At 36.4% G+C, this 12515-nt stretch overlaps 1 protein-coding gene across 10 annotated transcripts in view; it reads right to left on the reverse strand.

Annotated features, from left to right (window-relative positions):
* Positions 1–12515, reverse strand: part of NLGN1 (neuroligin 1) — an 896630-nt gene that overhangs the window by 834639 nt on the left and 49476 nt on the right. The window lies entirely within an intron of this gene.

Below are 12515 nucleotides of genomic sequence, written 5' to 3' on the forward strand. Positions count from 1 at the left end.
CTTTCCTGAGTTGCAGGACACGGCACCCTGCAAGCATGGCAGCAGGCCAGTTAATTGAACAAGGCTTAATTATGTCCTGATAACTTGGAAAATCTTAATTCCTCTGTGAGAAATGCCTAAGCATATTATCAGGAAGTGGAATTATAAAATGTTTCCAGATCAAATTAAGCATCTACAGGTGAATTAATATAGAATTAAGCTTAGAAAGCTTAACTTAAGTAGAAGTTGAATGAATTGTGTTCATTCTTTGAAACCTATTGATTTGCAGAACCAATATGCCACTGTCTACAGGAGGCAATTCAGACTGAAAATAATTTAGAAAAAAATAGTTCAGAAAAAACAATAGTTCTAGAGATAAATAGGTCATTTGAAGACTAACATCTGCCATTAGGGGTTTCTTAAGATAGGCTGACTCTATCTATTTAATAATTATTTTGTTCATTAACTCCTTGCGTATAGAATTGTAACTGATACCGGCCAGGCACGGTGGCTCATGTCTGTAATCCCAGCACTTTGGGAGGCCAAGGTGGGCGGATCACCTGAGGTCGGGAGTTCGAGAACAGCCTGACCAGCATGGAAAAACCCCGTGTCTACTAAAAATAAAAAATTAGCTGGGCATGGTGGCGCACACCTGTAATCCCAGGTACTGGGGAGGCCAAGGCAGGAGAATTGCTTGAACACGGGAGGCGGAGGTTGCAGTGAGGTAAGATTGCGTCATGGCACTCCAGCCTGGGCAATAAGAGCAAAACTCCATCTCAAAAAAAAAAGAAAACAATTGTTACTGATACCATGGGAGGCGGTTTGATGAATAATGCGGATTTATGCAAGATAGTGGTAAATATTAAGAAATAGCAGGGATTTGGAGTTAAGTAGTAGCCTAACTCCACCAGCATAGTTTCTGGGAAAACTTGAGGGATTCCTTAATTTCTCTAAACGTCAGTTTCTGCGTCTATAAAATTAGAGTAAGAAAGTTAACTTACAGGTTTACTGTGTGGATAGAGATAATGTACATATCACATCATGCTTCTCCATAGTAGAGTTTCAGTAAATACTATTTATTATTATTTATGAAGCTGAAGAGAATGAGCCAGATATATATAGCAACAAAATGCCCTTTATACCTTAATGGTTAAAGCAGTAATTCTCAAACTTTTTGGTCTCTCCATTTCTTTAGACTTTAGAAATGTTTGAGGATTCTAAAGAAGTTTTTTTAAAAAAATATTTAGAATATCTCTATGGATATTTACCATAATATGCTTAAATTTTGAAAACTATATATTATGTATCAATTTATCTTTAAGTAACAACTATAAACCCATTATATATTAATATAAATATATTTTATATAAAATAACAATATTTTCAAAAACAAAATCATTTAGTGAGAAGAGTTGTGCCATTTTACACTTTTGCAAGTGTATTTAATGCTAGGATTAATATAAGACAGCTGCATTGCCATATCTGCTTCTTCATTCAATCTGTCGTGATACGGTGTTTTGCTTAAAGTATTAGAAGACAGTCTGCCCACACACAAATATGTAGTTGAAAGGGTACCAAGAACCCCGAGGCGTCCTCTTATCACACTTTGAAAACTGCTTGCCTTAAGAAGTCAGCCGAGACATCTTCTTGGAAGAAGTGAGCCAATTCAACAATGACAATGGTGATGATAATTACAATAACAGCAATAATAAATGAATGGTAATTGGCAGAGACACGACAAGAGAACATTCTAGGCAGTGCTAACATTTGTGGCTAAGGTTGGAATGTGGAACTGAATGTACCACAAGGTCAGCGGGAGCAACAGATCTCTACAGAAGAGAGCTGAAAAGAAATTGGAGATGGAATTTCAAGTGTGGGGAAAACACAGGGATACAATTAAGAATAAGCACACTTTGATGTATATTTTGTATTGATTTGTTTTCAGTTTGTTTGCAATGAATAATGTTCTCATGTTTCTGAACAAGATGATCCTTTTAAGGGAAAGTATAGTTTCAGTTATTCAGAAGAGTTAATAACACTGATGTTTGGGTAGAGAGTACCTGTAGAGTTATAGACCACTTGCATACATACTAGCATGCCCCAGTGGTCTCTAGCCCATAGTCTGGGAACAAATGATTTCTTCTCAGAGCTAAACTGAGCAAATAAAGTGTCCCAGAGGGATTAGGACAAGGTGGAGATCCTGCCTCTCCTATATAAAGCAATTTAGCATGACCACAGTTACAAACAATCCTCAAGAAAGATGTGAGGAATTAAAAAGTGAGTGACTGAAGGAAGCTAAGAAAAGACAGGCTGAATTTTGAAGAGCACTAAAAAGAGGACTTACTGCTGAAATAAAGTCTCAGCAGAATATAAAACACCTTTTCTTGAATTTGTTTGGTACTATCAGGTTCTCAATTCCTGACAGATTTTTTTTAAGGAAACAAATTAATGACAATTATTTTAAACGTAAGGCATTATCAAAATAGTACATAATAACCACTGCATGCAAAATAAGTTGAAACAGAAATAAATGATGGTAGAGAGAGCAATAGAAGATTGTTGAACTGATATGAAAGCAAGGTAACAAGGCCGAAGGGTAAAATCACCTGGGAGGCAGAGTTGTCTGAATTGGAGACTGGCTACGGTGAGACAGAAATCCAGGGGAGAAGGTTACCACCTTCTCTCAGTCAGGGAGGAGGTGACTTTCTAAAGAAATGAAGAATTCAAGAAAATGCATGCAAAAAGAGGGAGAGCCTTAAGTTCAGGAATTAAACTTTAAGGGACATTCAAAATAAATTAGCAAGAGGAACAAAAGCATTGAGGAGGATAAGGAGTAGTAAAATCTAATGAAGAAAATTTTGTGAAGACAGAGTGATTTGGAGGAGAAAGTTAAAAAGTTAAGAAAGGTAAAAAACTAACAGTGTCATTGGTACCTTGCTTATTTTCAATACAACTGCAAATATTTATTGAGCATATAATATGTAAAGGGCACTCTTTTAGGAGCTTTACATCAGTGTTGCTCAAAATGGGGCCAAGGGACTATTGCCAATGAGCAAACTATTTGCTATCAGTTTGCAATGAGATAAGTAAAGAAATCTGAGCAAACTTTGAAAGACTTTTATAGGAATTCAACACAGCAGCAGTGCTGAACCTAATAATAAAAATTTGTTTCTATTTTTTATTTAATTTATCTTACAATTGATTTTTGATATTTTATCAATCTGCAATTGATAATAACTTATAGAAAATGTTCATTCACCATAGATGGTTTGAGAAGCACAACTTCACATGCTTTATCTGATTTCTTTTTCACAGCTATGTCACGAAATAAATGTTATTCTTATGTGAAATTTACAGGTGAAGAATTGAGGCACTAGGAAAACTGTCACAGCTACTAAGTAGTAAGACATTTAACCTATACAGGTAAGTAAAATTTGAAAAACTAGGTGAGGAGGCAAAAGGAGAAACCAGGGAAGAAGAGAGATTTTTTTTGTAGAATGTTACAATATATTTTCAGGTTACATCATATGAAGAGATAATCTTTCTAGTTTCTTTTGTGAGGAACCAGGACATGATTCAATAATATTTATTTACTAAATCACACGTACTTATAGGACAATGTCAAACGAAGTTGAAAGTTAATGGTATTGATGTTGACTTGAGAATTATTATTATTCTATTTCTCATATATGTGTTGAAGGCCTACTACATGTACAATATCATATTATGCAGAATGGAGGTCACTAGGGTCAGTGATGTTCAAATAGAGTAAAGTTAAGTAAGTTATTAGTCTTTCTAGACCTCAGTATCCAAGTCTATAAAATGGTCATAATAGAATCTTTCCCCCATTTGAGAATTAAATGATGTGGTCCATGCAATATTTAGCACAGTTCATGATTAATGCAAGAGGCAAAAAAAAAAAAAAAAAAAAGGGACTGAGAGAATTAGTACACTCAGGAGCCTACATTTTCCCCAAGAGGATTGGATAAACACATGTTTGGCCAGAGTATAAAATTCCCCTAGTGCTCACTAAAATCACTAACTGAATTTGGTACTTTACCACCCTTTTGATTCAGAATCAAGGATTTCAGCCATGCATAGACAGTTCAGTCTCCTTGATTGATTTCCTTACATCAAGGCTCATATAGGTATTAATTGTTTGGATTTGACTACAAGATATATCTGCCTTGCTTATAATAAACCACCCTGGTGCTCAATAGTTTCTAGAGTAAACTACTGTCTCTCCATACTACTTTCTCTCTGATTCATTCCTGTATGAGATACCATCCAGATGTAATCATGGAAATAGCCTAAGTCTCAGACCCACCCACACAAGATTGCTGAGTGTCAAGGACGGTGCTTTAGGTCTGGCAAGAGAGCATTCCCTAGGCAGCTCTTCATACTGTGAAGACATCAAAGTCAACTGAGGTTGGGACACTGGATCCAATGCTCATACCCCATGATTTATCCCAGAAAACCTCTCTTTTATTTCCATGTAGACATCAAAAAAATGGACTATAAACAAATTAAAATTTCTTTAACATTCGTAGACACAACTTCTTTCTGGGCCGAGAAAATAGAAATTCTGGAATATAGATTGTATCTAACTTTTGGCCACAATATAACTGCAAAGAATCCAAACAATTAGTTGCAGCTTCTAATGACTGGTACTTCTACTTCTACATGTTCCCCAAAATGATAAAAACAAAAACACAAACAAAAATCATGCCTTCAGTTCTTGAGCTCTGTCATAGTATTTGGGTGATAACATTCAACACTTTAATAGTTCAATATTAGCTGGTTGAACTATTATGGGAAGAAGGGATGCCAAGTTTCAAAGAAAGAACAGAGAATAGCAGTTTCTTCTTACTGTCCCAGCTCTTTATCATTTTGTATATGTCTGATCTTCTAAGCTGTAAGCTTCCTGAAGGCTTACCATTTTCTGAGGGTCATGTGGGTGGCATTAGTTATGAAGCATGTTGCCTCCTTTAATTTAATATTATTTATTGGTCTAGCTATAAGTATTTCATAAATACCTACAATACACTATTATGAGGCCAAAGGGTAATTAGAGCACATATAAAAATTCCTACATGATTTATAAAAATACATATTACAACTGAAATTTTCAATTAACTCTTATTAACACAGTGCCAGGCCTACATTAGTAGCTCTCCAAATATGTGTTATTAATATGTTAATTAATATTGATTTTTTAAATTATTGTTTATTGTATCCAAGAATCCCACAGCAAAAAATAATTCTGTATTGTCAATTTTCATTCATATATGCTATAAAAATAATTACTTCTCATAATATTTTTGTTTTAAATAAAAGCTCAAAAATTCCTAACAACCCCTGATAACAGCTTTATAAATAAGGCTCCTAATTATAATTTCCTCTTTAAAAATATGTATTTGATACACAAAAATATGCTATTATAGCACTTAACTGCAAATTATTTAGGACTTGCCTATTACTTAAACATATTATAAGGACTCTCTTGAAATAGGTCTGTGTATGGCTTATCATTATAGCATAAAATTGTAAATATATTGACGGCAATAGTTTTATTTTGCATCTTTAAGTTTAACTAGACATTAATTTCCTTCAGATTATTTCAGAAATTATTTAAAAATGTGAACCCAGAAAATTTTCCCATGGTTTCTCATGATCTTGTTTTCTATAATGAAATAATATCTCATTGACCTGGAAGCCAACTATTTGTCAATCTCTGCTTACCATAACAAACTCAAGAACTAGAAAATTAGCATGTATAGCCTCTGATTAACCAAAGAAATGTCACTGAGTTTATGCATTAGTTAAAAGAAAGTTATCATTGTTTCCAAGCATATTTGCAATTAAATTCACATGTGTATGTGCATGCACACATACACGCACCTGAAAAAACTTGGGGATTTGTTTAATCCCTAACAAAGTGGAAACAGGAAATGAGAATTGTTAGTGTAGCTAATTTTTTTTTAAAGCATTGAAATTTATTTGTGCATTCATTAAATAAATATATTTTAACTGAGTTTAGCAATGGGCTGAGCATTAAGAAAATGATGAACAACAAAACAAATTACTGCTCTAAGATCATGTAATTTAATCTAGAGGAAGAGATGAGCTATGAGCTGAGCATTAAAAATAAAATACCCTCTTATTTCTTATTTCTTGTGTTAACAGAGTGTCTCCCACCACTGAGGCTAAAGATGCTAGATCTTTGCTCTTTCAGACTCTCTGCGGCTGGAGAATGGGTACATGTATTAGCCAGTGAAATCTTAGTGGCGTCTGCTAGTGTCTTCTCAAAGGGTGTTTCTTCCTTAATGTAATGTGAAATAGTGAAAAACAAACATCTCCTAAGTGCAGACACAATACTTAGAAATGCTGCAGCTGCCTTGCAACCATAAGAAAAAAGCCAAGGGGATTGCAGAGCACCAACATCCCTGAATTGCTAAATTAAACAACCCTAAAACTTCCCACGTGCAACCTTCTTCTCAATAGAAAAATAAATCCTCATTTTTTAAGTCACTTGTATCTGGGTATTCAGTAACTTGTTACCAAAAGAATCACAACTCACTTGTAGATTAGAAAGTGGGTAATGAGGAACCGGAAACAGAGGTTAGACTGCTCTTGGATGAGAACGAGCCATTGACGATGGGAGAAGTAGCTGGATCTGGAGTTCGGGGAGGAGTTTGTGGGATTTTTTGTTTGTTTGGGTTTGGTTTGGTTTTTAAGAGAGAAAAGATTTTAGCATATTTAAATAATTATTGGCAGGATCGAGTACAGAGGAGAAGATAAATGATACAGAAAAGAGAAGGATCATCTTTAGGGTGAGATACCTGAGAATGAAAGAAGGTGGTCTGTCCAGCACCATATTGCTCCACAGGACACTAGTGATCCCTCCCTCTTTCTAAAAACACTTTATTCTGATGTCTGACCTTCAGGATCATGTAGAAACAAAACAAAACAGAGCAAAAGAAAAAAAATATTTTCTTCTTTTTGCACTCATGACATAAACACTAATGATTTCCCTCCTCTATCTCTCTCTGTTTCTTCTCACTCTCCAGTGCTTTCTCTACTTTTGCTGAAATTCCTAACACAACACTGAGGTATACCCGGGGCCTCAGTCCTTACTCCTCTTCTACTTTCCATAGTTCTAAATCCCATCAATATCACAATGACATTCAAATGTACATCTCAGGCCTTAATTCACCTCTGTACTCTGGACTGTCTCCTTAATATGTCAGTTTGGATTCTTCAAATCCTGAAATCTCAGAACTCCTGGTTCTGCAACAATTACCTATCACCCATCTCCCTCACTCCTATTACACACACCACACACATGCATGCAAAATACATGCTGCTTCTACTTCCAGGATTTCACTCTTGCATAAATGCCAATCTTGTCCACCTAGTTGCCTAAACCAAAGACCTGGAATTATCCTCAGTTCTTTTCTTTTTCATCATCTCTACCTCCTCTTATATTCAACCCATAAGATACCCTTATTGCTTTATTTCATACATACTGAATCTCAACTTTAGGTCAAGCCACTATTATCTCTCAGCAAGACTACTGTGAAATCATTCCTGTTTCTTCTGCTTTTGCTTGCCTATAAGAATTTAACTTTCGGGTAGCATCTAAAGTTGTCTTTTGTAAATATAGATAAGATCACCTCTCTTCCTTATTTAAAATCCTCAAAGGGCTTCCTATTACATGTAAAATAAAACTCAAATTCTTTAGCATGACCTCTAAAAATCTAAATGATCTGAACTTGTTTATCCTTACAGTTGCATCGCTCCCCCAATTTCCCATATTTGTTTCACTCAAGTCACACTTGTCTTTATGCTTTGTGAACCTAGCCTCTGTGTATATAACTCCCTGCACTTATGTGGTTCAAAATCTGCACAACCACATGTATCAACCCTGATTCAGGGCGTTGAAACTTGTTGTCCTCTGTTCTTGGTACTATTCCCCCTAATTTTGGAATGGCCTGACTTCTCAATACAAATGTCATTTAATAATGATGAAAATTATGATGATAATAATGATAATGATGATGATAATGATAATGAAGCTGAGTGTCTAATGTCCTCCTCAACTCATTCACAACCCTTCTGTGTCTTTCTCTGTGCCTCAGGATTCCTTCACGAACACATCTAGATTCCCTTATGAATTCTGATTGGATGTTCTGACAGTAAGCAATGCTAGAAGATTAAAAAATGGGAAGAGATAGGTTACAGTATCAACCTCCCATGTTTCTTCCCTGCCAAGCAACTCTTCTTTCATGGATGAGCTTCTTTATCACCACAGCTCTTGTCAGGGAATCCATATACAAGAGCAGCTAAATCATACAGAAAATAATCCCCTTTATGGTAAGATTATGGAGACTGAAGGAAGAAGATCATATGCTGAGCTCCAAAATACACCAGTGATCATTTTACACAGCTACTGCTCCCACCAAGCTCTGGTAAATACTTTCATTCTTTCCTTTTGCCTCGTCAGGCTTACAGGTAGTAATGGCTTGGCTTTCTACTGTTACTATTTTACCTGGGTGATTTTCCACATACTGCTGGTTCCATTAGCTAATCCTACACATCTATAAATGGCCCTTTTATTAAACTCTCTTCATTTGAACTCTTGAATGAGTCTATTGGTCTTTGACAGATACTATAGCTATACTTATTGAATGCTTCCTGTAATCCAGATGCTATTCTAAACACATTGCACATATTTAAGTCACATTGACACTAATATGTAAATACTGACAGGGCTCCAATTTTACAAATGAGAAAACTAAGAAACAGAGAGTCTAAGTAACTTGCCTGACGTTACTCAGGCAATAAGTGGTAGAATCTGAACCTCAGTCCATGTTCTCAACATGCTGTATTGCTTCCCAAGAGGTATCATTCCTTGCCACCCTAGTTCATGCTGCCTTCTCCACATCCTCACCTCCTGTCTTGTCACTGCTTCATGTCACCTCTTTACTCTCTTCTTAGAGCTTGTCAGTTTTAAAAATATCATTTATATTTATTTATGATGATGATAAATTATATATGTCACCACCACTGGGCCAAGTGGGCCCAAATATCTGGTTAAACATTATCTCTGGGTGTATCTGTGAGGGTGTTTCTAGAAGAGATTAGCATTTGAATTGATGTCTTACTAAAGCAGATGGCCCTCCCCAGTAAAGCAGATGGTTGTATACCATTCAATCACTTATGGGCTTAAATAGCACAAAAAGGTGGAGGAATGTTGAATTTGCTTTCTGCCTGATAGTATGAGCTAGGCCATCATTCTTTCTGCCCAGTACAGCTAATCCACCTGTACTGGAATCTATACCATTATCTCTGCAGTTCTCAGGCCTTCCAACTACACTGGCTTTTCTGGGTCTCCCGCTTATAGATGACAGATTGTAGAACTTCTCAGCCTCCATAACAGTGTAAGCCAATAACAAAAAATAAATCTTTATAAACATATATATAATATACACACACACACACACACCCATATATACACACAGGCTAACCTTGTTTTATTGTGGTTTCCTTTATTATACTTTCCACATAGTGCATTTTTTATAAATTGAAAGTTTGTGGCAACCACGTATCAACCAAGTCTATCAGCACCATTTTTCCAACAGCATCTGCTCACTTCCTGTCTCTGTGTCACATTTTGATAATTCTCAAAATATTTAAAATGTTTTGATTACTATTGTGTCTGCTAGGGTGATCAGTGATTGATATGGTTTGGATATTTTGTCCCCACTGAATCGCACATTGAAATGTAACCTCAAATTTTGGAGGTAGGCCTATTAGGAGGTGTTTGGGTCATGGGAGTGGATCCCTCACAAATGTATTGGTGTCTCTTCATAATGAATCAGTTCTTGCTCTTTCTTTTTCTTCTTTTTTTTTTTTTTTTTTTTTGAGACGGAGTCTCGCTCTGTCGCCCAAGCTGGAGTTCAGCTCACTGCAAGCTCCTCCTCCCGGGTTTATGCCATTCTCCTGCCTCAGCCACCCGAGTAGCTGGGACTACAGGCGCCCACCAGCTCACCCGGCTAGTTTTTTGTATTTTTTAGTAGAGACGGGGTTTCACTGTTTTAGCCAGGATGGTCTCGATCTCCTAACCTCGTGATCCGCCCATCTCAGCCTCCCAAAGTGCTGGGATTATAGGCTTGAGCCACCGCGCCCGGCCTAGCCCTTGCTCTTTCACATGAGATTTCATGGTTTAAAAGAGTGTGGCGTCTACTCCCCTTGCTCTAGCTCTCACCATGTTAAGCACTGGCTCTCCCTTCACCCTCTGCCATGTTTGTGAGATTCCTGAGGTTCACAGGCCAAAATAAAGCTCCCTTCTTTATAAATTATCCAGCCTCAGGTATTTATTAATCGCAATGTGAATGGGCTGACACTGTGATCTTTGATGTTACTTTTGTAATTGTTTTGGAGTGCTGTGAACTGCAGCCATCTAAGATGGCAAACTTAATTCATAAATGTTGTGTATGTTCTGATTGCTCCATCAACTGGCCATTCTCAAGTCTCTCTCCTTCTGCTCCTGCCTCCCTAGTCCCTGAGACATAACAGTATTAAAGTTAGGCCAGTTAATAACCCTACAATGCGCTCTGACTATTCAAGTGAAAGAATAGTCACACATCTCTCATTTTCAATCAAAAGTTGGAAATAAGCCTAAAAGTGTTACCTACTGAACACACAAATGTTAAAAAAGCAAAATAATGTGTTATTGTTAATACAGAGAAAATTTTAGTAGTCTGGATAAAAGAACAAAACAGCTACAACATTCTCTCAAGCTAAGCCTAATCCAGAGCAAGACCCTAACTGTCTTCAATTCTATGAAGGCTGTTAGAGGTGAGGAAGCCACAGAAAAGAAGTTGGAAGCAAGGTTGATTCATCAGTTGAAGGAAATTGGTTCATCAGTTGAAGGAAAGAAGATGTCTCCATAACATAAAAGTGCATGTAGAAAGTGCTGACGTAGAAGCTGCCACCAACTTATCCGAAAGATCTAGCTAAGATCACTGACGAAGGTGGCTACGGTAAGCCTGGCTTGTAGGCTTTCTTCTAAAGAAACATGATACCAGAAGATGATACCATCTAGGAATTTCATAGCTAGAAAGAACAAGTCAATGTCTGGCTTGCAGGCTTCAAAAGAAAGACTGACTCTCTCGTTAAGGGCTAATGCAACTAGAGACTTAAGTTGAAACCAATGATCATTTATCCTTGTGGAAATCCTAGGACCCTTAAGAATTATGCTAAATCTACTCTGCCCATGCTCTATAAATAGAATATCAAAGCATGGAGGATAGAACACCTACTCACAGCAGGGATTACTGAATATTTTAAGCCCACTGTTAAGACTTACTGTTCTGGAATAAAATGTCTTTCAGAATATTACTGCTTATTGACAATGCACCTAGTTACTCAAGAACTCTGATGGAGATATGCAAGAGATTAATGTTTTCATGACTGCTTACACAACATTCATTCTACAGTCAATGAATCAAGAGGCAATTTCAACTTTCAAGTCTTGTTATTTAAGAAATACATTTCATAAGGCTATAGACAGATTGATAATGATTACTCTGATGGATCTGGGCAGAGTAAATTGAAAACCTTTTGGAAAGGACTCAGCATTATAAATTCCAATAAGAGCATTCATGAGAGGAGATCAAAATATAAACATTAGCAGAAAAAAGTCAATTCTAACCCTCATGGATGACTTTGAGAGGTCAAGTCTTTAGTGGAGGAAGTAACTGCAGATCTGGTAAAAACAGCAAGAGAACTAGAATTAAAAGTAGAGCCTAAAGATATAAATGAATTGCTGCAATCTTGTGAACAAACTTGAATGAATGAGGAGTTCCTTCTTATGGAGAAGCAAAGGAAGTGGTTTTTGGAAATGGAATCTCCCAGAGAAGATGCTATGAACATTGTTCATATGACAACAAATGATATAGAATATACATAAATGTAGGTGATAAAGCAGCAGCATAGTTTAAGAGGATTGATTCCAATTTTGAAAGAAGTTCTACTGTGGGTAAAATCCAATCAAACTGACTTGCACACTATAAAGAAATCTTTCTTGAAAGGAAGGATCAATCAATGTGACTAACTTCATTGTTGTTTTATTTAAAAAAAAAAAAAAAAAAAAAAAACTACCAATCCCAATCCCAGCACTTTGGGAGGCCAACGCAGGAAGATCACTTGAGCCTAGCAGTTCAAGACCAGTTAGGCAACATAGCAAGATCCCATCTCTACAAAACACACACACACACACACACACACACACACAACAGTAGCCAGGTGTGTTGGCATACACCTGTTGTCCCAGTTACTTAGCAAGAACTGCTACAGCCTGGCAGGTGGAGGCTGCAGTGAGCCATGACTGCACCAGTGCACCCCAGCCCATGCAAAAAGAAAATATGAGACCCTTTCTCAAAATAAAATAAAATAAAATAAAATAAAATAAAATAAAATAAAATTAAATTAAATTAAATTAAATTAAATTAAAATAAAATAAAATAAAA

Source organism: Chlorocebus sabaeus, chromosome 15 (genome assembly GCF_047675955.1).
Source record: "Chlorocebus sabaeus isolate Y175 chromosome 15, mChlSab1.0.hap1, whole genome shotgun sequence".
Lineage (NCBI taxonomy): Eukaryota > Metazoa > Chordata > Mammalia > Primates > Cercopithecidae > Chlorocebus > Chlorocebus sabaeus.